Source organism: Pipistrellus kuhlii, unplaced genomic scaffold, assembly GCF_014108245.1.
Source record: "Pipistrellus kuhlii isolate mPipKuh1 unplaced genomic scaffold, mPipKuh1.p scaffold_m20_p_1, whole genome shotgun sequence".
NCBI lineage: Eukaryota > Metazoa > Chordata > Mammalia > Chiroptera > Vespertilionidae > Pipistrellus > Pipistrellus kuhlii.
The window spans coordinates 25,249,918-25,272,744 of record NW_023425404.1 but is presented as its reverse complement, the minus strand read 5'-3'; the positions used below and the strand labels follow the sequence as shown (position 1 = coordinate 25,272,744).

General features: G+C 45.2%; 1 pseudogene; it reads left to right on the top strand.

Annotated features, from left to right (window-relative positions):
• Positions 1 to 4,351: 4,351 nt before the first annotated feature.
• On the top strand, positions 4,352 to 6,810 carry LOC118709372 (annotated as a pseudogene).
• Positions 6,811 to 22,827: the final 16,017 nt, after the last annotated feature.

Genomic DNA, 22,827 nt, shown 5'->3' with positions numbered 1-22,827 from the left:
AATATATATCTGCTTTTTGTTTCTATAAGGTCTTCCGCCTGAGAGCTGCAGGACATTAACATGAACATGAACTAATAAATTCATGTCCTTGTGTCACTGCTGCGAGATGGATTAGACGTAACAGCCATTTCATAGTGCAGGGAAGGCAGCCCCTGCTCAAAGGAGCTAAAGTCATTTACCCAAAGGAAACAATGGCAAACTCTTCCAAAATGGGCTGTCGGTTCTCCTCAAGCTCCATCAATGTGCTTTCTCACTTGGCAGGTCAGCAGTCTCAACATCATGTTTCCTTCAGTGGGACACTAGCGACGATGAAGGGGGTGCAGCGTATACCCTGGTTTCCAGTGATTCGTTCCAAGAGATCCATCTTCAGCGTCACTGGGAGTTGGTTTGAAAATAAGCAGCCTTGGATCACACCTTAACTCCTTTCTCTCTGGTTCGCCCAGGAATTAATCTGTTTGCTAATGCTGGTCTCTCCTGGTCTGACCGTGACCTTTAGCTCTGCAGTTGTGTGCTCACCACCACCACCACCACCACGTTGCTTAATCCAATTATGCAAAGAACTTAAAATATCACACGAATAGCAAACAATCCCAACAGGTCTGTGTGGGCATTAGTATAATTATTTGATTTGCTATTTTAAGTCATGAAAAGCTCATGAGATTGCCTTTGACAATAGGGTGTGACATCTGGACAACAGACAATGCCGAGCCCTTGAAGGCATCTAACTGGCTTGGTCACACTTCCCCATGTAGGTGCCTACATCCTACTCCTCTCCATGATCACCACCGGTCCTAGTGGTGGCGTGCCTGTCCTCTTTCTCTTCCAGACCCACATGTTTTCAGTAGAGTAAGTAAGAAGGAAACAAAGCAAGGAAGTCAAACAGAAAACTCCGGAGTCCTAGTCCCTTTGAGAAAGAAAACAATCACCTCCCTTTCGCAAAGGTAGGCTGATTCTGCCTTGACACTAAGTTTTCAAACTTCTCAGAGAGTAGCCAACTTACCTCAGAGTCACTGGTGTTCTTAATTTCCATGTGTTCTCTCTTTTCTATAGCAAGAAAGAGCAGCTTCTTTTCATAAATCAGGGCATCATTTACTTGCCACTGTTTGCCATTCAGTCTCCAGACCCTGTCCTGTGCCCACACCAGTGCCCACATTGGATAAGATTATTACTCAAAATGCTTACAAATTACATTTAGTGCTGCGCATCCTCACCCTGCCTTCACCCTGTTGTTTCCCAGGCCCTCCCAACACCCCCAATGCTGGCACTGACTGAGCAGTGGTGGGTGATCTGGCCTTGAGGTGGCAGAGCTGGGAGGGACAGCACCTCCTGGTTTCCGCGGGGAGCGGGGAGCCCCAGGCCTGCTTGGACGGGATGTAAACCCCAGCACCTGGGACTGGTCATTGCGTAGAAGTTCCGTCACACGTGCCCCAGTCATCTCCATAAGGAGTGGGTGCTTATCTACATGGGGGACTGCATGTGTTAGCAGGAGGGCGTTAGTGAATGGCCATAATTTAGGAGGAGAAAAAAAGACCCTAAGTGATTCTGATACTGTATCTGAGAGGCCATAGATACAGTATCAGAATAGACTATGTAGCTTTTGAAAATCATATTTTGTCCTTTAGTTTCTGACTGGTGTGGGTGAATCACCAGGGCACCTGGGAATGGGGAAGGGGAAGAAGGAGAAGGGGAGAGGAGTTGGGGAGAGTGTGTGTGTGAAGGACAAGTCAGCAAAAACAGCACATAGTCAACCAGCCACCTGAGGCTGCACTTCCGGCCCCCACAATTTCCTCAGAACTCTCTTGTGTGTTGAGGTTGGTAAACCTAAAGGAAGAACGAAGATCTTGTGAGAGAAGAGAAACCATCCAAGTGCTCTGGAGTGGGAATGAGATCATTTCCCAGTGTGAGGCTCTGTGGTTTGGCCTTGGGAGCCTGGGTCCTAGGCCATCCAGGGCTTGTCTGTCTCACTTGAAGAATAAGCCTGGAGTTGGCTGAAGGACCGTCCTGCTGCTCACACCCTCATTATTATGGTTTTTAAGGAGGGGGGGAGGCAACCTTTTCCTTGGGAGTTTATATTGCAACCTTTGAAACAGCCATAACAAAAAACCAGAGGGCATGAAATCATTCCTTCTGAGCTTCCCGAGAATTCGTGTTTTGTGACAGAAAAGGAAATACTTTCCTAATCATTGGAACCCCTGCTAGACTAAAAATTGGCAAGATTGAATGGTTTTGTGACAACAGGAAAATTTATAGCTACAAATTTAATTAGGATCCCCACTTGAAATTGTCTACAAAATGAAAAGGCAAACTATGGGATGGGAGGAAATATTTGCAAATCATATGTGATCAGGAGTTGATATTCAAAATATACAAAGAACTCACACAATTCAATAGCCATAAAACAAACAACCCAATTAAAAAGGGGGCAGAGGAACTGACTAGACCTTTTTCCCAAAGACATATATAAATGGCTTATCCTATCTAATAACAGAGGGATATGTTAATTAGCCTGGATGCTGTAACAATCACAACCAGTCAGGCCTGGCCTGGGAGCAGCCTCTGGTGGAAGCGTCCATCGGTGGGGGTGCACCCAGGCCCCTGGCACCGCCCAGCCCAGAGGCTGCCCAGCCGGGGGTCATGAGCAGTCCCGCAGCATCCCTGTCCTGTGCTGAGGTGGAGCAGCCAAGTGGCCACCAGCAGAGGCCCACCCAGGCCTGCCCAGCCCTGAGGTGAAGGTGCCTGCCTGCGTCCCCGGCCAGGGATATGACACTGCCTGCCTGTGTCCCTGACAAATAGCAATATTAAAATATTTCCTCTAATTAATTCCCTTTTAATGTGCATGAATTTTGTGCACCAGGCCACTAGTGTATGTATAAGCATATATATACATATGCATAGTTCCTACATATCATACATATAATACCTTTTTAAAAATTATTTTATTGATTTTTTATAGAGAGGAAGAGAGAGGGATAGAGAGTTAGAAACATCGATGAGAAAGAACCATCGATCAGTTGCCTCTTGCACACCCCCTACTGGGGATGTGCCCGCAACCAAGGTACATGCCCTTGACCGGGCCGACGCTCTATCCACTGAGCCAAACCGGTTTTGGCCATATAATACCTTTTTTTTAAAAGCTTGATAAGTACATTTTAATTGAGTTAAAATATATGTCACATGAAGTTTGCCATTTTAATCATGTTTAAGTGTACAATTCAACGGCATTAAGTACATTCACATGTTGTGTAACCATCAAGCTAACGTCAGCTAAGTTTTTCCTCTGGTGAATGTGGTCAGAGGGAACTGGAGGTAATTCTGTGGAATCCAGGATGGAAAGTGATCCATTGCGAGCAAAGATGCCTGCTGCACCTTTCATGCCCCATGGTAGCAGCTGGCACGTGTGTTTCATGCAGCTGCATGCCTTTTGTTACCACCGTGGCTTATGAGCACGGAGCTGTTGGTTTGTGCACATAAGCCACAAGGACCGTCCCACGCCCTTTGGCTCCAGTGTGGCCCATTAACCTCGCATTGAGGCGTCTTTCCAGCTCCAAGTGGCTGTTTCATAAATAACTCCCCAATGCAAAATTAGAAAGTTGAGTAAATTCCTCTTAGGAGTCAACTCCTACTAAATGAAATGGTCTCCAACATAACTCCAGTAAAACTGCCATTGTCCTGGTAATTGAGAAATTGTTTATTGTATTTGCCAATGTGTTGTCTGTAACTGCATTGCAGACACATTCATCACTCTTTTTTTTTTTCCATTGATTTCAGAGAAGAAGGGAGAGAGGTACAGAGAGAAACATCAATGATGAGAGAATCATTAATTGGCTGTGTTCTTCACACCCCCTATTAGGAATCAGTGGCATCGAGCCTGCTACTCAGGCATGTGCCCTTAGCCAGAATTGAACCTGGGATCCTCCAATCTGCAGGTCTACGCTCTATTTAGTGAGCCAAACCAACTAGGACTTCATCACTCTTAACATCTCTAAGAAGAGAACCTCCCTCTGACCCCCCTCTTGTCACAGTTCTAATGTCACTGACTTTGCAAAAGAGCAACATCCCCAGTATTCCCAGGCCGGGGAGACGTTTCCTCCATACAAATAAAAGAACACGGGAGCGACACTATTGATAACTGCCACGCAATCCATTCCATTGTTGGGAACATTTGGAATTTTAAAGGCTAAATAGTTTAGATCCCTGCAGTTCATTATGTCCTTTAAGTTAGTTTTTCACATTTCCTGACCACACAAGACAACAAGTAAATATATTTATGAGAGCTTCGCTGGCCTATCAGAGGCCTTGGAGTCGATGCTTCCAATACTCACTGTGGACTTTGGATCCTTCCTCAGAAAGGATGGAGCTGGGAAAAGAAAAACTTCTCAGGAGCGGGCTGAATGCCTTGTATCAAGCAATACACCTAACTCACAGCCTTGTCTGGACCCATGGGAAGCAGGTAGTACTGACCGATGTACAGCTTCAGAGTGGAGTAGCCAAGTTTGGGGATTCGAAGGTCATTGGACCTTCTACAAAATACCACATGTGGGTGCGCACGTACAGTGCGATTGAAACTTCGTGGTCCATGAGCAGAAGTCGGTTTTTGGCCTGGGCAAGTCTATTTTGAAGAAGTGGTGTTAGAACACTCAGTGGTTTGCTGACCACTGATCTAAGAAAAAAGGACTACTTGACAGGAACTGATCTGGGTTCTTCACACGTGGTCCTTGTGACCTTTGAGAAAGAGGTGACCTGGACCAAAAGAGTCACTATTCCAGGCATCTGGCTCCTGATCTAATAGCATTTGATCTTAAAGCAGTGGCTTCCAATTCTTACAACTTTTATCTGTTCTATCAATCCATCATGTATGCCAAACATCTAGCAAGTTCAATTAGAGAGTAGTGAAAGACCAAGAGGTATATGTCTCTTGACAAAGAAATTTTATTAATTTTGATAGGAAAACAAAAATCCACCGATTCAACACTTTCTCTATAGGACTCTCTTTCACGGCCCGCATAGAAAGAGTTCCAATTCAGGGTTCAGGTTCTGGAGAAGGGCCACACACAGAGGAAAAGAGACTCGGAGAAATTCAATTTGGTGATATGGGGGGCCAGGCGGTAGTCCAACTCTAGTGGGAGAACTACCCATGCTCTGGCCCTGCCATCCCCTTTTATTGAGGCTTTGGGGGAAACATCTCAGGCAACATAAACAGAAATTTACATGTAGCCCTTAGGCAGGAAATAACAGAAACTTTCACGGGACAAACAAGGTAGATTCTACTTCAGCTAACAATATCTCAACTAAAGGTTAGAGCAATTAAGGTTGTTGACCAGCCTTCCTGGCTTCCTGTCAACATCTCTTTTTTAGTGAAACTGATTTGTTTTCCAGCATTTCTCCTTCTTCAAAGTCTGATGAGTATATCATTGGCTTGATGTTTTGAGAGTAATGTTGAAGGAGGAATTTCCTATAAGAGTGAGTGAAAACTAGAGTGGTTACTCTGCTTTCAGTGCTCTGTTACATACAGCAGAGAGGAAAAAAGCGAATTGAAAGTCTTTCCCCATATATCTGTCACCAAAACGGAGGGCTCTTGTAAACAGCTAATAGCAGTGGTCAAGGTGGAAGGCCTGGAAGGCCCTTTATTCAAGAATTCAAAAGCCTCCATCCGGTGTCTGTGATGAACCCACAGCCCTGGAAACTCCAGATGCCCAGCCTGTTAAGCGGTCAGCGACACTACCCAAATCCAGCAGCACACCAGCTCCCCTTAAAGACAGAACTTAACAACGGTAAAAGGAAACATATTAGCTTCCTAAGGAACTGGAAATTTATCTGGGAAACTGACTGAAGTACAGCGACGTCTTTCTGAACTCACAGAATCCCTCTGTGGAAAGAAATCCCCTCCAGTGGATCCACCCTCTCAGGATCTGCCTCTCTTACCAGAAACGCTATGTAGCATCTGTTGTTGAAAAACAAACAAAAAAAAGAGACGTGCTTCTCTGCAGTGGCAAACTAAGGCTCAGTACAGGTCAGCAGACTTTTGGCCTCACTTCTATTGAAATGCTGTGTGACTAGATCCTTCTCTCTGCTGATGGCGAAGGCTTCATCTCGTTCACATTTGCAGCCACACAGGAGAGTCATGAGAGATACAGCAGCTCTAGGTCAAATATCTTCAGAGACTCTCTCTTTCTCCTGACATTTTTAGAAACCTAACAGCCCGAAGTTTAGATGCTTCCAGGTATTTTAACCATCGAGGCAATAGGACCTGAGACTTGTTTGTAGAGCAAACATGTCAAACTCAAAGGCTAACACGGGCCAAATAAATGAGGCTTGCGGCCCACATCCCAAGAGTTTGACATGCTTATTGCAGCTATTTGCTACATAGCTTTTCAGATAAGACCATTACAAATAAGATCTGGTTTCCACTGTGGACTTTCCCCACTTTCACAGTGGCACGGAGGTGAAGCACTTTCTGTTGTTGGCTCAACCACTTTTCCCGCCTTCCCCGAGGCTGAGGCTCACCCTCAGAGCTCAGGGCACAGTCTCAGAAACTGCTTAGTAGTCATGAGGTGTGGTTTAGTCTGAGTGGGATTCCAGGAACAAGGGAATATAATGGTGCCCTATCTGGGTTGTGTTGTATGGTTTCTCTGAGGCTTTCTGCCCCTAGCCCAGAGCTCTGGTAAAGCTTTCTTAGAAGCACTTAAATGGTACCTCAGCATTGTCACAGATCTTTCTCTTGGCTTAAAGATGAGGGTAAAGGAGGGCATACCCTCCAGCATATTCTTTTTAGCCCAAACCAGCAGGAATCGCCAGAGCTCAAAGGAAGATCAAAACCCATTGACTGCTCTCCCCAGGGCTTCCTAGAACAGGAGTTAGTTATCATGTGGGCCGGACCTCCCAGAATTTACACCTAACCCTATTGCTTTGCTTCCTTAGAAAATCCTAGCCCAGGTCCAGATACTCCTAAACACCAGCCTCGGGCAAATTTCAAATGACATTTCAGTGTTTTGACCCTTCTAGACCCCAGTTGGATGTGTGCTGATGTTACTAGCACAATGCCAAGAACAGGTGAGTACTAAAGTGTGCTTTCCTGCTCTTGCCTCTCCTGATTTTCTCCCTGAAACTCCCCCCCACCCCCAGTTTTGGGATTATAAAGATCTAGAGGCCTGGTGCACAAAATTTATGCACGGGGGGAGAGGGGATGTCCCTCAGCCATCCTGCACCCTCTCCAATCTGGGACCCTCTCAAGGATATGGGGTCTGGCCTAAACCAGCAGTTAGACACCCCTCTCACAATCCAGGACTGCTGGCTTCCAACCACTCACCTGTCTGCCAACCTAATTGCCCCTAACCACTTCTGCCTGTCAGCCTGAACACCCCCTAACCATCCCCAAATGCCCTCCCCTGCCAGCCCAGTTGACGCCAACTGCCCTCCCTTGCTGACCTGGTTGCCCCCAACTGCCCTTCCCTGCAGGCCTGGTCCCTCTCAACTGCCCTCCCCTGCAGGCCTGGTCTCCCTCAACTGCCCTCCCCCTGCCAGCTATCTTGTGATGGTCATCTTTGACCACTGGGGGCAGCCATCTTGTGAAAGGGTATGAGGGTCAATTTGCATATTCCCTCTTTATTATATAAAATAACCTATTTTTTCTCTTCATAATCAACTCTTTTAAAAAAATATATTGTTTTATTGTTTTTAGTGAGAGGAATGGAGAGGTAGAGAGAGACAGAAACATTGATGAGAGAAACATCAACATTGATTGGTTGCCTCCTGCATGCCCCCTGCTGCAGATGTACCCTGACTAAAATCCAACCAATGATCTCTTAGTGCATGGGTCGACACTCAACCACTGAACCACACCAGCCAGGCTCAATGCTTAAATTGTAACTTTAATTGTGGTATTTTTTTTTTCTTTCCAGTCAAATCTTAGAGAACAGCATAGAGTCTGAGAGAAAATATTTCAGAAAGTTGGAAATTTCACTGAATTGGTGTAATTCTAAAAAGTACCAGCTTAGTATAGTGGAAACAACCCTGACCCCAACTCTAGGTAGACACAGCACTTCTCACTGCCTTCAAAAACAGTAATAAATTTCACTTACAGTACAGTAACCCATCAGTCTGTGTGGCTGGTCAGCACATCTGCAGATCCATTGTTTCAGCCATAGAAGCTTCATTCGCCCATGCTAGTAATTATTTCCCCCCATCTCCTTAAAAATTATCTGGAAGGAAATATTTTGCACCCTTGAGGACTCCTGTTTATCTGTTACAGTTTATGAAAATGGAGCTGGGTTAGGAAAGACGCAAGGGCCCATTTTGTGGTTCAGCTGCATTAGAGAGTTGGTGGGATCATGGAAGTGAAAGCCACGGGTCTGTACTCAGTTGCCTGAGAGCAGAGGCTGAGGTCTGAGGCCTGGCTGCATGTTCTGGGTGAGATGAAAGCACTCTGCTGTGAAGCCTAAAGCGGGGGCTGGGGAACCCTGTAATAAGTTCACGGTGGGTGCCTCATTGTATATGTTATAATCAGCATTTCACTGGCCAGTCTTCAATAAAATCATTCATGGTTGGTGCAAAAAAATAGATTTATGATCCATCAGGTTTTCTAAAATATATTTTTTATTGATTTCAGAGAGGAAGAGAGAGGGAGAGAGAGACAGAAATATCAATGAAGAGAGAATAATTAATCAGCTGCCTCCTGCATGATCCCCTATTGGGGATCGAGCCCACAACCCGGGCATGTACCCTTGACCTGAATCGAACTTGGGATCTTTCAGTCTGCAGGCCTACGCCCTATCCACTGAGCCACCACACCAGCTAGGGCTGATCCATCAGTTTCCATACAAGTATTTTAAACAGAAATTGGGACTGATATACTGGTGGGGAAGACCATCTCAGAGAACCCTGATTCAAAGAAGTTTGAATAATGTGAGGGCAAAAGTGAAAAATTACACCAAAAGGCAAAAAAGTTTCCATCTATTGTGCCCAACTTAACAAAGCAGGGAAATGGGAGTTGATGTCCACTGTGTGATCTCCACACTATGATCAGCAGCCCTAGGAGGCCGTGAGTCCTCAGTGTCGGATAAATTCCGGTCCCAAATGCAAGAGGCAGTGGGAAGGGAGAGTGCCTGCAGGCTGTGGGCTGGGCTCTGCCTTCTGCCTTGTTCCAGGTTGGTAAGCATCCTGGGCCACTGGATTGAAGGTGAGTTCTAATCTAAGGATCAGGCAGAATCCTTGCCCTGGGGAAGCACCTGCTTGCTGCCATTCAGAAGCAATGATGCCACTCATCCTTGGGGCTCAGAGTTTTCTGACAGCATCATCTCTCTGTACTCCCTCCCATTTCCTCCTCTGATGAGAATCAGCTATGGAGTGGAGCTGACATTTTAGGAAGCTTTGAAAGGAAATCTTTTACGCCTACTTACTCTGATTTTCCTCCACGGGGTGAGTAGCTAGTAGACAAAATCACAGAGAACTTACGTCACAGATTAATTTGATTTCTGGTGCGGCTGTCTTACCCAGAGTGCTTGTCTTCTCCTTTCTAGGCTCTTGCCCAGGAAAGAGCAGAATTATACCTTGATGAGTTACCATGGCAACCTCTGTACATTATCTTTTCTTTAATTGATTTTAGAGAGAGAAGACGGGAGAGGAAGAGAAACATTGGTTGGTTGCCTGCCATATGTGTCCTGATTGGGGATGGAACTTACAATCTAGGTTTGTGCCCTGACCAGGAACAGAATCCAGGACCATTTATTGTCCAGGATGATACTCCAACTGACGGAGCCACACCAGCCAGGGCTATACATTATCTTTTTAAAGGTTCTATATTCCATGGAGCACATGCCCATGAAGCCAATGCCAAGTGGATGGTTACCTAAACAGTGGTCGGCAAACTGTGGCTCGCTAGCCACATGCATCTCACAAGACGAGTTTTGCGGCTCTGTTGACTAGTGAGTTTGCCGACCAGTGACCTAGACTCTTGATTTCAATAATTACAAGCTGTTGTTGTTCCTTATAATTAAGCCCCTATCCCAGTGGTCAGTACTCATTAGTCAACAGAGTGGCAAACAGTGGCTCTTGTGAGCCACAGCTTACCAACCACTGACCTAACAAGATCAGGGGCCTGTTAGAAAGGAGGGGGGTAGAGATTGAATTCCCAATCAACATTGTCCACCTCGGTGTCCGTGAGGAATGAGGCACGCCAAGATGTTCTCTGTACAGCTAATCCGCTAAACCAGCACACTCCCATTCTGTATTGATAACCTGAATCTGGGAATTGCCTTGTGCCCCCGACTCTTGTGTTCCAGTGGGTTGTTACCGACTGGAAATCTGGGCTCCTGGATCTGCCACAGAAAGCAGTTGGAATTCTGTATAAATGTAGATGGTGTCTGGGGAGAGCCATTTAGTGTGGGGCTTTATGCAATGTGGTCTCACTGCTCCTATTGCTAGTAGGCATGCACCAAAGGAAGATAGAGTCAAATACTACATTAGGGAAGGCGCTATAAGCCACACTACAGGGGAGTCAGATAACTACTGTTTGAACTGCTATTAGTTTCATTTTTGAAACATGAGACTATTTTTTAAACACCTGGGCCTTAAATCTGGAGACTCCATTTCCCCTTCCCTGCGCTCAGATTTCACGGGGCGCTGCTGTAGGGATGTATTTCTGGGGATGACAGTCCGTGTAGGGAAGTCAGTGATGAATGCGCAGACATTACCGGGGCAATGCGGTTTGCAGACAGGGACGGCTGGAGAAATATTTTCGGGCGCCTCTGCTGGTATTTAACTTGGAAACTGTATATACAGTAAATCAGGAAGGCTGATGATACCCTGCATGGGGTGTGTTTTATGTATGGTCCAGACAGCGTACAAAGGCTGCCTCGCCGAGAGGGTGTGGATTTATGGTCTCATTCTTGCAGGTGTTGGCAGCTAATATGTTGTAGCTCTCTGTCTGTACCTGGGAGTATTTATTTTTTGGTTCATCCTGAGGTGAAGGCAAAGTATAAGGTAAACTATGGGCTTTTTGACATAAATGCAACCTGTGCGGTGATTACATAGCTTCTATCTAAAGGATGGGGAAGGAGTTGAGATACAACACACTTCTCCCCAGATCTTGCCAAGACTCGATTTCCTGGGGGCAATATCACACAGTGGAGGTGGGATATTTGAATCCCTGGTGATTCTCTCATTTCTCCTGTGGGGCAGGGATGACTTATTCGATAGGAACAGTAGGTGCTGTGCCTGGAACCACAAAAATGTTTTAAGTTTCTCTTACAATCAGAAGATAAAAATGAATATAATAATAATGAAGATTGTAAATAATGATGGATCCAGGAGAGCTGATACTTGTTTTTGCATTAATGAAGTTGTCAAAAAATGTTAATGTTATTTTTAAGTGGGGGAAGGAGCACACACACACACACACACACACAAAATGCAGGCAGCCCATGAAAGTCACAATGTGTCCCTATGTTAGGCTTAAAATCGAACTGCTGTCTCCCCAGGCAGGCCCAGACCGTGGCATGGGGCCTTTGGGGAGGGTGCAATGTTCCTGGTCTAGAACCATCTTTGAAGAACCTCAGGGAGGGATGGGGGCCATCTGTGAAACAGACCCCTTTGCGCATCCAGAAAAAGCTCCTACAACCAATTCTATCTGCACCCCACCTCAGCATCACATGACCTCCCAGCGCCCTGTGGGCGGCTCTCCAGGCAGTGTTCCCTGGGGCTGCCATAACAAAGCACCGAACACTGGGGAGCTTACACAGTCACAGTTTCCCACAGTCCGGAGGCCAGAAGTTTAAACCAAGATGGGGGCAGCCTGGCTCGGCCCCAGAGCTTCGAGGAGGAGTCTGTCCCAGCCGCTCCTGGCTTCTGTGGCATCGCCCTGACCTCTGCCTTCATCTTCACATGGCGTTCTCTCTGTGAGCGTGTCTGTGTCCAAATTCCCCCTCTTCATACGGACACCAATCACTAAATTAGGGGCCACTCAGTATGACCCCATCTTAACTCATTACATCTGCACCCACCCTGCTTCCAACTAAGGGCACATTTTGAGGTGCTGGGAGCTGGAATTTCAACATATGAATATTGGGGAGCACAAGTTGGCCCCAACCCAGCAGTTCACACTGACCCTGTGTTCTAAGTAGGGGCTTTGAGTGAGAGCCCCTTAGGCCTGAGGTTGCAGAGAGCAGCTCAGCATGAGTCCTCTGCACTTCTCTCACTTCCCTCCTTTCCACTCTCGTCCCTGGGTGGTGTGTGCACTCTCATTCCAGGGGTGTGAGCAGGGGTTCTCCTGCCCAGTGCTAGCTGCAAATTAAAGGAGACAGAATAGAGAGGTCTTCGTCTTGTACCTTCACAAACCCCAAATCCTGCTTTTCAGCAAGAAGGAGAAAGTAGAGAGCGTACTGAGGAGGAGAGAAGGTGAGATGGAAGGTCACCAGACATGAGAACAGAGGGGGAGGTGGTAGGCAGGTAGGACCAGAGCCAGAGGGCTGTGTCTGATGTTTTGTGTGTCAGCTGTTCATTAGCAGGGGGTGAGGGGGAGCACTGCAGTCAGGCCCAGGAGCGTGGGTGCCGTGGTTGGGTTGCAGGTGTGGGTGTGGGGAGGTAGGGGGGTGTTTGTAGGGCTGGCACAGCGCCCAGGAGTGTGGGAAGCACTGAGCAAGTTCAGCAAAGCAGCTGCAGGCATTAGCCAGTTTCCTTAATCAGCAGCGTTCCCACCAAGGCTCGTCATCTTTGTGCAAGTGTCACCACGCACAGGAGTGGGAGCCGTGGAAACAGAGTGGACTTGGGAGCCTTACAGAAATGGATTTCAGTTCCAAACTCTGGGTTCGCTTGGCTTTAAGCAAATCACTATCTCTCTGGACCCAAGTTCCAACATCTTTGAAATGGGAATAATAATCACAGTAATACCTATTCCGTTAGATTGTTGGGGACCCTCTATGCAGTTCTACGAAGTGTCTGGTGGAGTCCTGGCATATGGTAGGTGATGAACAAGTGGCAGGCAGGAATGGTGGTGATGGAGTCTGGTCCCAACCCAAGGCCAGCCTCATTCAGATAGGTGAAGTGGTGCTTGAAGTTGAAACCAAAGTTTGTACCTTCAGGCGTTGTTCTGAGCTTAAAATGCACACACAGAGTCTCGGGTATTGTCCCTGAATTAAAATTATCATAAAGCAAGTACGTACAGGTAAAAGGAGCCAGGATTGCACTGGAAATTTTACCCTTTCCTGACATTGACCGGGTGGCTGCCTATTTAGTCCCTTGGCATTTGACCTCTGCTCTGATCTGTGAGTGGGAAACTAGGAGAACAATAAAGACTTTTGGGGTGTTTACCATGTGCCACGTCCCTTTATTTTCATTTTTGTATGTTACTTTCTATAATCCCACCAAGTGGAGATTGGAGCGAATGCTGTTATTAGGTCCCCATTTTTACAAATGGGCAGTCATGTTCCGGAGCACTTGCCTGTCGCCACCGCTCTTCTGCCTCATGTCCTGGATTCCTTCTACTCAGTGACGCGATTGAAGTGGGGAACCTGTGCGTGTTGGGATGTCACAGGGCACCCAGCCCTCACCTCTCACTCCTGTGCTGGGATGAGTTGTCTCATTTCAGCTTTTCTCTGTTTTGTTTTTTTGTGTTTTGTTTTGTTTTGTTTTGTTTTTTGCAGAACTTTCTGTTCCTTAAAGGATACAGGAAATAAAGGAAGAGGAGTTTCAAAACAAAACTGAGACCAAGGCAGCTCTTCTCTTAAGCATCTCTGATAAATAAACATTCCCAGTAATAAGATTTTTGGTACCTGACCTCTTTCTCTGTAATGTTAATGTGACTCACTTCACGAACTATATCATGACATCTGCTCAAATGTCTCCTTTCCTTCTCCTGTGTTACAATGACTCATCGACTATGTGGACTATATAGTATGATGCCTTTAAAAATGGCAACTTTTCACCCTCCCCGGCTTGGCTCAGTAGATAGAACATCGGCCTGCAGACCAAAGGGACCCGGGTTCAATTCCGGTCAAGGGCACACATCGTGGTTGCAGGCTTCTCCCTGGCCTGGGCCTTGGTCAGGGTGCGATGTGTTTTTCTCACATCGATGTTTCTCTCTTTATGTCCCTCTCTCTCCCACTCTCCCTAAAAATCAATGGGGAAATGTCCCCAGGTGAGGATTAACAAAATAAAAATTTTAACTTTTCAAGTTAAAATGTGTAACAATGTGGGAAAATATTTAGAATATACTGTTCCATGACAGTTGCACATTAGACATGCATGCCCGTAAAATTTGGACTCATGAGGTCAAGGCCCTGAGAGACTTGGGAAAAGAAACTTTCCAAAAATCACACACCTCTTTAAGTTTTGCAGTTATTTAAAAAAAAAAAAATGAAAAGAAAGCAAGATGTTTACCTGTGCCTTCAATTATAAACCCAATACGTACACATAGACTCAGTTTCTTAGAGCTGGGAAGGCTGCTAAGATTGATAAAAATACCTATTAAAATGACCGAGAATTTGCTGCATGCTAGGAAACATATTATAGGATAAGTAATGTGCTTTTCTTATCCTGCTTGAAATTCCTAAGTGGCTGGAGAACTTGAGAGGAGGAAGGAGATGAAGATGAAGAGATGATCTTTCCCTTTAAAATGTTATCTCACCTTGGGTGCAGAGAATAAATGGGCAGCCTCCAATCCTTTGAGGAAGAAAACAGCACACAAATAACAAGTAAAATATGGACTAAATAAAATGTTACTTAAGCAATATCCCTAGACACATTTTTCAATGAAATCTATTAGGTATGTTTTAGTTCTTCATTTTCTTTGCTAACTGAAAGTCTTATTTGCTCTGCCTATAGTTTAGTTGTTGAACCATTTCTTGTCAGCTTTGGACACCTAAGGTTTGCAGGAGTAAAGTAAATTTTGTTTTAATCCTGGCCTGAGGATATTTTTCCACTAATTTTTAGAGAAAGTGGAAGAGAGGTAGGAAAAGGGAGAGAGAGAGAAAAAAAGAGAGAGAGAGAGAGAGAGAGAGAGAGAGAGAGAGAGAGAGAGAGAGAGAGATCTGAGAAAGACACATTGATTAGTTGCCTCCCACACACTCCCCACCCTGGGACTGGGATCTGCAACCTAGATAAATGGCCTTGTCAGGGAATTGAACCTGCCACCCTCCAGTGTATGGGCAGACGCTCTAACCATTGAGAACACCGGCCAGGCTAAAATGTATTTTTTATAATTCAGCTCTTCTTATTAGGACTTTTTTTGTTTTTTTAAAGATATTGCACATCAGAACAGTATTCTTTCAAAAAAGTGCCATGCTTTTGTGCATCTGTAATTCATGTGCTCAGTTGGCCTGGGTCACCTACAAGTTCAATGCCTCCTTAGGACCGAAGCATCAAAGGACTAGGAGAAATTAATCAGCTGCATTCCAGAATGGAGCCTTCATTCCACAGTATGTGTGGGTCATTAACAAAAGCTCCTTTTCCCCCATTGCAAAACGTTATAATATAAAAATGAATATGGCTTGGAGTCAGTCCAATCCAAGCCTAATTTCCATTCAAGGTAAGCCCTTAGGTTAGGTTAGAACTAGACAAGCTAATTATCTTCCAAGGTCAAATCCAAACCTATTCTGGGTCATTCCTGTTACCAGAGTCCCTAAGTGATGTGTTTCCTTAAAGACTTTGGTATTAAGGAGATCCCTTGAGAAATCAATATAAATAGTGAGAGAGCAACAAACTCGGAGCAAACAAACTCGCTGAGAAGGTCCAAAATGAACCCACTGTTCCTGAGTAAAAAGATTCTAGAATATAATGGCCAAAGAATAGGTCCCATGCCCCGGCTGGGTTATTCAATTGGTTAGAACAGTGGTCAGCAAACCACGGCTCATGAGCCACATGCGGCTCTTTGGCCCCTTGAGTGTGGCTCTTCCACAAAATACCATGTGCCAGCGCACACATACAGTGCGATTGAAACATCGTGGCTCATGCACAGAAGTCGGTTTTCGGCTCTCAAAAGAAATTTCAATCGTTGTACAGTTGATAGTTGGCTCTGTTGACTAATGAGTTTACCGACCACTGGGTTAGAGCAATGTCAAGGCCATTTATCTAAGTTGCAGGTCCCAGTTCCAGGGTGAGGAGCATGTGAGAGGCAACTAATCAATGTGTCTTTCTCCTCTCTCTCTCTCCTTACCTCCCTTCCACTTTCTCTAAAAATTAGTGGAAAAATATCCTCAGGCCAGTATTAAAAAAAGAAAAAAAAAATTGCTTTACTCCAGCAAACCTTATGTGTCCAGAAAGGTTACAGGTTCACATACCCAGGTTGTGGGTTTGATCCCCAGTTGGGGTGAGTATGGGAACTGATGATGTCTTTCTCTCTCTCTCTCTCTCTCTCTCTCTCTCTCTCTCTCTCTCTCAAAATCAAGAAAAGCATAACTTCAGGTCTTCAGGTGAGGATTTTAAAAAGAAGAAGAAGAATAGGTCCCAACGCAGAAGAAGAATCGGAGTTTGGAAATGTGTTTAAGTTTCCATTATCATGGCCATTGGTACGGCACAGACTAGACTTGTCGCCAGCTGCCATGTGCTGCTGCTCTAGCCTTCAAGGTGTGACCTTGGGGAGACTATCAGTCTCAGCATCACCTTGAGGGCTGCTACAAATTCAGACAGACCACGAGTGGATTTTGACTGTCTTTTCATTTGCATTCGCCTAGTGCAGGCGTCTTCAAACTACGGCCCGCGGGCCACATGTCTTTAGCAGTGGCCAGCACACATAATTGCTGGGCAAATTAATTTCTTGAGCCAAATCCAAACCATTGAATTAAAATCTCTGGACACAAATTCCAAGAATCTGCATTTTTAACATCAGCATCCTCAGATGGTTCTTAGACACAGTCAGCTGTGAGAACCATTGTGCTACTGGGCATGGTTGCTGATCAGTACACTAATAGGCTGGACCACACAAGCTAGATGCCTAAAGACGGAGGAAGAGCCGTACCTTGGTTTCTATGGCAGCAACAGTGCCTATTCCCTGACATTTCATAAAACATTTACACCCATTATCTCCCTGTCTTAGGTTAAGCAGTTTTTCTTATCCCCATTTTACAGGTGGAAAAACATGGATATAAGCAAGGCCAAATAATTAACCAAATAGGAATCAAAACCTACCCCAGCAGACAAAGGTTAGAAAATGCTTTCAGCTCCTTGGGCGAAGGCTCTGCATAAATCCCCAGTGTGATTACTCCCAACACTTGGCACAGTATTAGACCACTTTCCCATAATCACTCCATTCTCTTTTATGAGACTTGAGGTTTAATTGGGGTTCCACTAGGAGATTTTATGTGTTTAATGGATTTTGGTGTAAAGAGCAGACTCTGAAATGCTAGTCAGAAGGCCCCCTGACTTCTAATGAAGCTGCCCTTTAGGGAGTAGATTTTTAAAAAGATATTACAAGTCTATACTCTATAGAAGCAGACATGCAAATATTTAGGGGGGAAATAGGGTAGAGGTCTGTTGACTCCTAAAATGTTGGGGTCTGACAGCCATTTGCATTCCAACACCTATTGTTAGTATAGTGACAGAAATGTAAATTGTGGATCAGCCAGCACCAGTTTTAGGAAGAATCCTTTTGGGTAGCAATGGGACACTTGGGCAGCTTCTCCCATTAGTCACTTCTGGGGGACTGGGGGAACAGGGCACGTTCCTTGCCCTGGGCTGCCCTCCTGGTTCCTGCACCTGTTGGTCTTCCTCCTGTTCCTCCCCCAACCCTGAACCCTGCCAGAAGGAGCACAGACTCTCCAGCTCCCCTAACCTCACCCCTTCTTCTCTCAGAAATGTGCATAGCTCATTTCTTTTTAAATACTTAATGAATTTTTCAACTGGGCACCAGAAGGAAATGGGATTAACAAAAAGAACAATAAATGAGGAGATTAAATATTATGGGAAATCTTATACTTGTATCAGAGCAATTTCCCCCCAAAATTTTATGGCATATTGCTGGCTAGGCATTGCTTCACATTCACTCTTGGGACTATTTTAAATACCAGACAGGCACAGAGACATTTTAAATTTAGTGTACTCAAAATACTATACAGTACATATGTCCTCACTTAAGTGCTTTGCCTACATGTAGAAGCCAGCGATTCATAAGTGAACTCACCCACAACCAATGGCCCTTTGCCCTTCCTGGGTGGGAATGTGAAACAAGGACCTTCTTTGCATCTCCATTCAGGTGGCAAAGCTCCTGGTCCCAGAACTTCACTAATTCTCTCTGCCTTTTATGAAAATGTGAATGATGCTAACAAGTCTTCGTACAGACTCAGTGTCCAGTGGTTTTCAAACTCGAATGTGCATAAGAGACATTCAAGGTAAAAATGAAGAATTTAGGTTCCAGTCCCAATCCCACAATTGATTCAACAGCCGGTGGGGGGGGGGGGGGGGGGGGGGGGGGGAGACTGAATCTGTAACAGTCTCCAAGGTGATTCTGAGGACCTGCACTTTGAGCACTGAAAGACCTGTGAGACAGGAATAAGACTTGGGGTCACGCTTGGGGTTCCTTCCAGAGCTATGTAAGTTCTCATGGGTGAAGCTGTAGGCTTGCGAATGAAGAATTCTTCCCTGTGTGTGACCTCTGAGGCTTCCTCCTGGTGGGCTGCAGGACACTGTGTATTAATTAGGATCATTAATCAAGCTCCTTCACCTATCCGGGAGGACCTCAATTTCTTCAATATTTATTTAGTTTGCCAGCAACTCTGGCTCATCATTTCAGACTGTGGGACTCAGTTTCTTCTTAAACTATTGCTCTGTTGGTCCTCAAACTTGGACGGGCACTCTGTCATCAGCACAGCTTCTAAACATAGGATGCCATGTTCACCCCGGGCCCATGCAGCCAAAACTCATGGTGTCTGTGCCAGGGAACCTGTGACTGTGTATTTCACAAGCTCTCCTGGGGCTTCAGGTGCCACCAAACATTACATAAGCCAGTTATTCTCAAACTAGAAGCCCAATTCGTGCATGGGCAGGGTCTCTCAGGTGACCTGCAGGAATCTGGCTGAAACCCGCAGTCCAACTCAATCTGCAGTTTCTGCCTGCTGCTCCTGCTCATCCCGGCCCCACTGCACCTGCCACCAGCTCGCACCCAATCAGTCCTGATCAAGAGAGGCTTATGCCTCCACAGCTGTGCTTACCAGCCATGAGCCCTGCGTCTGGTACCCTCCTGAGGGAAGTGGCCTGTGAGATAGGGCCAAAACCCAGCTCTTGAACATCCCCCAAGGGGTCCTGGATTGCGAGAGGGTGCAGGCCAGGTCAAGGGACCCATTGGCGCACAATCAGGGCCAGAGAGGGACTGCAGGAGGGCTCCAGGGTATGTCAGGCCCATCTTGCTCAGTCCCTATCAGCCAGACTCCAGCAGCAAGCTAACCTACTGGTTGGATCATTTGTCCCCTGGTGGTCAGTGCACGTCATAGCGAGTGGTTGAGCAGCCTTAGCATATCATTAACATATTATGCTTTGATTGGTTGAACAGTTGACCAGTCACTGGATGACTTATCACTTAGCATATTAGGTTTTTTTTATATGCAATAGGATGTCAAGTGCATTGAAATTACCCAGGGGTCTTATTTAACCAAATCACTGAGTTTACCTCCCAAGTGTCTGATTTGGTAGATTTGGGTGGGACCTGAGAATTGGGATTTCTAGCAATTTCCCTGGTGATTCTGATGTTTATCACCTAGAGCTCACAGTTAGAGAGCCACAAAGTAACCAAATATCTGGGCCCAAGTCATAAGGCACATGGCACCATCATACCAAACATTGGGCCTTAAAACAGTTTGTTATAAAGAGAAAAGCTTCCATTAAAACCCATGAACTTCCTGCTTCCAGCCTGAGAGGGCCTTTTATTCTCAGATCACAGAGTAGCAGAGGTGTTTGAGAGACACTGTTTCTCCAGATGTTTTGTGCTGCCTCTCTATAACTCATCTGGCGTGTAGCCCTGTCCCCTTAAAGTCACCCATGCCATAGCCATCACAGGCCAGTGGAGAGCTGGTCTTCACACAGCCTTTGCTCATCATGCTGTGCTGTCTGGTTCAGGCTTAGTTAGTTCTATAGGCAGTCCTTGCTCCCTCAGAGGCACTGTTTCAAAGACTGAGCCCCTCCTTTCCATCCCTGCCCCCTCAACAGAACTACAAAGGCATTAGTTGGAAATGTTGATTTTCAGGCTGCTTCATGGCAGACAGAGAAGAGATTATATCATACACTGCACAGCAACACATCTAGTAAATCTCCACCTTTGTTGTTTCCCTCTCTCCTCTATCATCCTGTCTTCTGCCATCTTTTTTTTGTTTTGTTTTTTTTCTTAGTCTGTTCCGCTAATCCTGAAGAATTCAGGTGCCTTACCCACCAATTTGTATCCTCTGACCTGAAGCAATCTAGCACCTCCATCTTCCTCCAGCAACGAAGGAGTTTTCTTGCTAGCCCAGGCATAGGTGGGCAATGGGAAGTTTCCTTCTGCTCTTTCTGAGTTCTCTAAGGTTGATCACAGACGGGCTATAGTATCACCACTGCCACTTGGATGAAGTATGGTGCTCTGGGACCTTTTAGGAAGATAGGGGTGGAGATGCACTTGGACATGCAATATAGAACACCCCCCCCCCCCCCCACACACACACACACAGACACAGAGAGCCTTTTCTGGCTGGGAGAGGACAGGAAATGTACTTTAAGTCCTCAAACCCTTGGAGAGGCTACATTGCCATCAGGTTTGAACTATCCCCATGAATGGACACAGACCTTCTCCTCTGTCACGCTCTGTGGTTCTTGAACTTGACATCCTGTCCCCTAGAAGATGAGCTAGTTAGCCTGGAAGCTGGCCACAAAGGGCTTTGAGCTTCTTTTGAGTCTCCTGCTGCATCCCAGAGTTCCATGACACAGCATGGAATGACTCGGCAAAGTCAAGGGAAGGCAGAAAAGACAATCAAAGGGAATTACAACTTTTTTATTAGAGCAGTGAATAAAGGCTATTATTAGAGTATATCCATAAAGCTCAAATTGCTCAGATTTACAGTGTTGCCTGTTGTCTGGGGCCCTTTTGTATTACCTTTTTTTTTTTTTTTTTTTTTTTTTTTTTTTTTTTTTTTTTTTTTTTTTTTTTTTTTTTTTTTTTTTTTTTTGCACAGACTAATTAGCATTTTATTGTGTTTTGGGGGGTGGAGAATATAGTAATTTTTAAATTAAATTTATTGAGTGACATTGGTTAATAAGATTATATGCATTTCAAGTGTATATTACTATGATACATGATCTGTACATTGCATTGTGTGACCACCACCCAAAGTCAAATCATCTTGTGTCCCATATATTTGGCTCTCTTTACCCCTTATAATCCCCACCTTCCTTCCCTCTGGTAACTACCATACTATAGTCTGTGCCTCTGAGTTTCAGTTTTATATCCCACATATGAGTGAAATCATATGGTTCTTAGCTCTTTCTGTCTTTTTTTCACTTAGCATAATATTCTCAAGGTCCATCCATGTTGTCACAAATGTCAATATTTCATCTTTTCTTATGGTTTGAGTAGTATTCTGAAGTATATCTATAGCACATTTCCTTGATCCAATCATCTATTGAAGGACACTTTGGTTGGTTTTATATGTTGGCTGCCGGAGTTCTTTTCCCAGCCTTACAAAGGGTTCAGCATTCTGGAGAAAGGGGCTGTGCATAGATTCAAGGAGTCCAAGGACGAAAGATAGTTTTGAAAGGCATTGGGGGTCAGAGGAGCTTCAGCTAAAGGGAACTGAAGACTCTTCCTTGACCAAGGACCCACGCTTTTAGTAGTACAATTTGTCCCAAGGCAAGGTGGAAATATACACTTCAAAGGGTAAGGTATCAAAAGGTATACAGAAGCCTCAGTTTGGAGAATAGCCTACAGCTGTTCAGGTGTTTGGCCAACAGGAGGCAATAAAATGCCCTGAGCTGTCCGGCAGCAAACTATTATCCTATTCTGGTTTGGGGAAGTGCCTTTTAGCTGTTTCCAACAAGTAAACTACATGTGTGGCTCACCCTTATTGAACCGCCCAAGTCTCATCAACCTTTTGATGAAACTCTTGTAATTATTACATTCTAGAATTGGTTCTTGGCAGTTGGCCACCATGAAAGTGCTGCAATGAACATAGGGGTGCATATACCTTTGCCAATAAATGTTTTCAAGTCTTTTGGGCAGATACTAGGAGAGGGATATAACAACTCTATTCACAATTTTTTGAGGAACCGCCGGACTGTTTCCATAGTGACTGTACCAGTCTACGTTCCCAGTGAATAAAGGTTCACCAATCTCTCCAACACTTGCTATTACTTGACTTGTTATATTATCTTGTATTGGCCTTTTTCTAGAAGCTATTCTCTCTGCCCCAAGCATGGCCTGGATCTCTGAGACCTTTAGAGACTGAACACAGGATACTGTGCCAGGGAGGCTATGTCCCTGAATTAGACTTCAGAAGAGGTCATTCTCTGAGTCTCTCTCATGGCCTCATGGAACCTTTTTCCATCCTTGAGGAACTTTATTATCTAAAACTCAGAAGGATCTAAAACTGTTCAAAGGTGTTAAAGATGAAGAAAGAAAGAAAATATACTAACCTAGTAGCTAAACTCATCCTTTTGATATTTTGCATGTGCTTACAATTCTTTAAACAACTCTAAAAATGATCACCCACCAAACGATTAATGTGGTTGTGTAAATGGCCACTGTCCTTCCCTTGTGCCCTGCTTGCTAGAGATGCCTGGCTGTGGCCCAGCTCTTCCATGGACCAGGGTAGCTGTGGCCTTGGAATTACATCTCCTCCACTTGCTCTGCCCCATATTGATAGACATAAATGTGTTTAAATTTGC